This window comes from Fomitiporia mediterranea, assembly GCF_000271605.1.
Source record: "Fomitiporia mediterranea MF3/22 unplaced genomic scaffold FOMMEscaffold_3, whole genome shotgun sequence".
NCBI lineage: Eukaryota > Fungi > Basidiomycota > Agaricomycetes > Hymenochaetales > Hymenochaetaceae > Fomitiporia > Fomitiporia mediterranea.
The window spans coordinates 195,501-202,060 of NW_006760388.1; positions in this window are offsets into that span (position 1 = coordinate 195,501).

Sequence of the window (6,560 nt, forward strand, 5' to 3'; positions counted from 1 at the left end):
TTTCTATTCTTTATAGCTTATCATTCTTAGTAGCTTATACTCTCTAAGTACTCTTGTATAGTTTAGTATATATAGGTGTACAAGATCAGACTGGTCCTGTAGTCTTAATCTTGTCTACTCTAAGTAGTCCTGTACTCTTAGACTTACTCTATATACTCTACTCTTGTCTCACTCTCTCTCTGTCTATTCTACAAGTTCTGACTATATTCTAGTACTCACATTCTGTATTTCTGTTGTGTAGGATAGTTATAGCCTGAGTCCTCTTACTAAGCCTTTGAGTCCCCTCTACACTGTTACTAACATTGACATTATGTGAGGAATTACTATATATAGTACACTATACATAGAACCTCTTTACTAAAAGGGTGTAATGTTAAGCTTAGCTTAACACTTAGTTTACACTATATATACTAATAAATATTTGTGTCCTAACACATGCCTGAACTTGTGTTCTATTGTAGAACTCTCTTGTTCTGTTACTGAATCCTTAGTATTACTTTCATAAAGTATCCAAATTAATAAAACATGTAGAAAACTACTAGATATCTTATAATCTGTATTATAACCATTATTTAATATTAATTCTATATAGTTCTCACTGTCTAAGTTGTCTACTAACTCATCTATAGTAGAGTAATTAATACTAACATTACTAGATGATGAACTATCATCCTACACATTGTTCAATCTGATCATATTGTGAGTAGGACAATTCCTGACTAAATAATCATCTTGTTTACAAATGAAACATAGTCCTTTTACTCTTATTTCATTTAATTTTGATTGGGAATCATGCTTGAAACCTGTAACATATGTCTTATGATTGTTTTCTGTCTTACTTTCATACTAGCCATTGTTCCTTAATGGATAATACAATTGCCTGGCCTTTCCTTTAGTGTTTATACTACTTGTATGTGTAGTATTCTGACTAGAGTTACTATGGTCTGAATCATTACTTTTACTATCCTGTAGAGTAAATTGATTGTTTCCTGAATTATCAGAACTGTCTGTATACAAATAACCATTCTAAGAATCATTACTGTGTCCTTACAGATTGAAATGTTGTTTAGAATCTATGTACTATTTGATTCCTATAGATTCATTTGCTTTTTTAATACTCTCAAGCCTATCCTTGAAGATTGAGTAATCTACTATGTCTAGATTCAAGCAATCTAATTGTAATTGCCTCTAGTACTTAGAATTCAATTCATACTATACCTGTCTGGTCAAATCTTGCTAAGAAATGTTTCCTAGATTTGTAGCTTTCATCTCTAGATTGTACAAATAATTCTGAATGTTCCTATTACCTTGTTTCAAAGTGTTGAACTCTTTCTACAGTATTTTAGTAAAGTTGGAAGGGAAACAAAAGTCTATAAGTCCTCTAAAGAATTGAACAAGTGTTTATTAATACTTATGGTTTACAATCTTTTGTAAATAAAAATTCATTACTTTTCCCTTAATAAAACCTAACATTATCCCTACTTGGCTCTTAGGGAAATGATAAAGTCCTGATTGTTTCATGTACTGATTGACTTCAATAACTAACTTTGTATACTTCTACAAGTCTAGTTCACCTGAGTATACTGTAGGAGCTATTAGTTCTGTACTATACATTTGTATCTTTAATTTAAGGAGTTCTTTGTTCTGTTTCTTTCTCAAGCATTTCTTACACTTCTTAGTAGGCTCTGTATCACTCAAATTGATGTCTGATAGTTTGAATAAAGTATTACTTTGATTATTGTCATTAGATGAAGAGGAATCTGAATTATTACTGTCTAGGTCTAATCCTAAGTCAAAATTTCCCTTTCTCTGTATTCTAGAGCTCTGTATTACTCTGTATACATAGCTATTCTTTACTAGGCTCTCTAAAGGTCTTACTGATGCAAATCTGCCTTTCTGAATAATATTTAATGTGTTACTATACTTGTGTCCATTGTTTGTTCTTGAACTACAGTTGGAGCTATTCTTATACTTACTATACTTAATATGTAACTTTAAACTGTGTAGTTTGCTATACTCTGAATCAATATTGTTCTCACTAATACCACTAGTGTATACCTTGCCTAGGACTGCTTTCAATTGTAAAGTATTGTTATAGGATTGTTTGTTTACTGATTTAATGTAATGTATACTCTGATACTCTGAAAAACTTAGTATTTCTATTTAAGATCACATATATCCAGGTATTTTACTTTCTCTCTTATTCCTGGACCTGGCTAGAGTGTTGTATCTATTGTAGTACTCCTGTACATTGCTCCTGTACAATGTGTAATCAATATCTGCTATGTATAAGGTTAAACACTTGATTTTGTGAGTGTATACTCGATTTTCACTCTCTAAATCAAGTACTAATCCTTATAGTTCTAATTTGTGTTCACTTTTACTATCCTCAAAGTACTGTTCTGTCAATACAATGTCTGTTTTGCTAGGATAGTCTGAATTGATTTCACAAATGTATTGAATACCTAGCAGTTCCAGTTTTCATTCTGTTTCTTATACTTTGTGTATTCCTCTTACTTTATACTTTCCTTTCACTTTCTGTAAATACAATTGTTTGTCTAAACTCTTGAACATTTCTTCTACACTCTTAGATTGATAGTTCTGATCTCTATTGTCTGTAAGTACTGTAACATGTCTGGCTTTTGTTCTGTAGCCTGCCTAAAGCATTTTACACTTTTCTATTACTATACTATTAAGTCTACTCTTATTTAATAAAGGAGTTACTTTCTCCTCTTTCTAATACATTCTATTGAATTTGTATGTTCTATTATTCAAATTGTCAATATCTATCAAACTGTAGAATAGGCTAACATGTTCTATGTCTATCTTAATTGCTCTAGCTCTTACAATGTGTTTGAAGGTCTTACTTACCTTCTGAAAGTCTTGTTCCTTATTAAATCTCTGTAGTTCTGATGCCTGACTCTCCTAACCTTTGTTACTCTTGTGTTTTAAGTCCTGGCTACTTTCTTTACTGTCTAAAAGGGTCTTAGTTGTCTTATTACCCTCTACATTACTATTGTTAATGTGTTTCTATTCTAAAGTAAGTGTACTTACTAGATACTTATTTATACTCTTACTAATACTAACTATATACACTCTGTAACTCTTGTACTAGCTTGCAAATTCCTCAATACTTACTGTTAGCTCTCTATATTGACTTAGTAAATCCTCAAACCAAATTGCCTGTCCTCTATTGAGTGAATCCTTAAAAAACTTAGTAGTCTAAAATTGATAGAGTAAATCCTTAAGCTCAATTGCCTATACTTGGTCAGTTGAATCCTCAAACCTAACCTTCTGTACTTGATTGGACAAATCCTTAAATCTAATTACCTGAGTGTTTCTACTCTCTATACTACTATTCACTATTTCTTTAAGCCTAGTAAGGTTAATACTTACTAGTGTTTACTCTATAGTATGTATTTGACTAACTATATATACTAGTACAGTTATATACCTTAGTTCTACATTATTAGTATGTACTAGTTCATTAGAGTGCCTCTAACCTTGTGTAGACAAGGACTTATCACCTAGAATAAGTTTATTAGGTTGTCTTTAACTTACAAGGAACAAGGACTTACTTTCTAGTATGTTAGTATTAATATCCAGACTTAGGTACCCTCTAGGAATTGTCTGTCAAGGCTTGGTAGCTACATTGTAATTAATATCTAATAAATAATCTTGTTGTCTATTGTCTGTAAACTTAATGTGTACTTGTTTATTCCTTTTTACCTTTACAAATGTTTAGTTCTTGACTCATCCAATTAATACAAACCTCTAGCATATTTAGTACTAGTTCATATTAATATGTACTAATGTGTTTCAGAAGTGTTCTGTAGTATTCTAAAGTATTGTAAACCTACTAAAGGCTAATCTAGTAAGTAGTCTCTGTTTCTACTCAAAAATTGTAACTTTACTTACTTAAAATTCCTGATAGGTACTAGACAATAAGAGAGACCTAGGGTTAATCAGACCCTTCAGTTCCTTAGTATCTAGTAAGAGGTTTTAATACTAGGTAGGTACAGTCAAAAATATGTAAGGAAACTCACTGTTTCTTATAAGAGAATTCTAATTACTCTTAGTTTACTTAACTACTAACTAGGATAATTTAGTACTTAAGTAAGGGGTTAGGAGAAAAGAATCCCCTTTACTTAGTAATTAATACTGTCTTTTATAGGGTAGTACATGTGTAGATACATAAGGAGGAAGTATAACTAACTATAATAAGAATATATGTACTTGTAAGTTCTACTATATAATAATCTGACTCAATCAGTAATATAGTAATAATAAAATACAAACTAGTAAATCAAATCCTTACACTTAATAAATACATACTATACCTTCAGAAGTAAGTTCTGTTTAGGTTGAAACTGTATAGACTTGCTTAGAGAATCAGTTAACAATCACACAGATAGTATTATAACTCTAAGACTTAAGTGTTATAGTTCTCTACTCTTGTACCTTCAGTTCTAAGAGTTCTACACCCTTCTGTACTAGAACTAAGGACTTCTGTCCCTCAGGGGTGCTGTTTATAGACTATATACATACTGACTCTTACTACTACCTCTCCTTACTTTATTATTCTGTTCCTTTAACTACTCTTTCATTCTTTGTTCATTCTATAGTCTCTTACCCTTTGTTTATCCCTTTATTCTTTGTACCTTTATCTTTAACCTTCCTTTCTTTCATTCTTCATAGCTTATTATTCTTAGTGACTCATACTCTCTGAGTACTCTTATATAGTTTAGTATATATAAGTGTATAAGATCAGACTAGTCCTATAGTCTTAATCTTGTCTACTCTAGATAGTTCTGTACTCTTAAGCTTACTCTATATACTCTACTCTTGTCTCACTCTCTCTCTCTGTCTGTTTTACAAGTTCTAACTATGTTCTAGTACTTGTGTTCTGTATTTCTGTTGTATAGGATAGTTATAGCTTGGGTCTCCTTACTAAGCCTTTAGGTCCCCTTATAATGATTGTACTACCTGTACATTTGTGTAACATGTGTTGTAAGTACTTGTAAGTGTTTTCCTTTTTGTTTACTAGACTACCCTGTATTTGTAAGGATTTGATTTACTGGTTTGTATTTTACTATTACTACATTGCTGATTGTGTCAGATCACTGTACAGTAGGACCCACAAGTGCATATATTCTCATTATAGTTAGTTACACTTCCTCCTCATGTATCTACACATGTATACCCCTATAAAAGACAGTATCAACTGCTAGGTTGTAAGGAAACTCACTGTTCCTCACAAGAGAATTCTAATCACCCTTAGTTCACTCAACTACTGACTAGGATAACCTAGTACTCGAGCAAGGGGTCAGGGGAAAAGAATCCCCTTTACTCAGCAGTCGATACTGTCTTTTATAGGGTAGTACATGTGTAGATACATGAGGAGGAAGTGTAACTAACTACAATGAGAATATATATGCTTGTGGGTCCCACTGTGCAATGATCTGACACAATCAGCAATGTAGTAGTAATAAAATACAAACCAGTAAATCAAATCCTTACACTCGCCCTCTAGCATTTAGTCCTAAATACTAAAAATTAGTAGAAAAGGCAGAAAACTTACTTAAAAGTAACAGTTAGTAACAAGTAAATAATAAAATACTTTGCCCATACGTATGGGAAACATTGTTGTAATGTAGTACTGCCTCTCTGAAGTGATCTGAAGTCGATCTGGTGAGTATTGAGGCGGTGGTGGTGTTCTGGACAGTGGGTAGCATGGTTCCAAACCATGTGAAACTAGATAAAACGTCAATAGAATTAAACGTAGTCCATATTACTGTATAGTCAATTAGTAGGAAATTTGCCTCTTGATTGTTGCTATTGATACAACACTTTTCGAAGAGAATCGGTGGAGTTCCTGGGGAGATATGGTGTTTCAGTGGTTGAGTATTCTGAGACACACAGTGTAGATCAATATGTACAGAAATGGAAATTCCGGCAGTGTGGTAATTGCAAATATTCTCTTCTCTTACATCTTTGGGAAGTGTGGAGGTAAATCCCTGATTGACAAAGCTATAGCCTTCTTCCTCAATAGAATGGATTAGCATTGCAGCTTCTAGCTGACCTTGCACGTTTCTCTGCTTCTGTAGGATAGTCATACAATAATAGGTAGCAGAGATGTATTCCAAAATTCCTCTACTATGTCCTCGATTTTTCCAATAGACTAGTTCCTGCAAATGTAGTGCCTTGTGCTCGTATTGGTAGAATATGTCCAAATGTGTGCTCTTTTGCATGCAATAACCAACTGTGATGCAACACTGGATATCCTGTTGAGCCCAATGTTTAGATACTAATTGTAGAGTGCAACGTAGAGTGTAGTATCTGTCCTTGAATGAAAATATTGTCTCAAATTCAATGAGATCATAATGTATGAGTCTAATATCACTAGATATGTGTGTATATGTGTGGTATCTCTGTGCATGATGAATGTCCTACTGTATTCTCATACTGTTTCCTTGTGTCTCAACTTGTTCGTGTCTTTGTAAGTCGATTGATTCGATTCCTGAATCATCTGAGTTATACTTTCACTGTCTCATGGTACA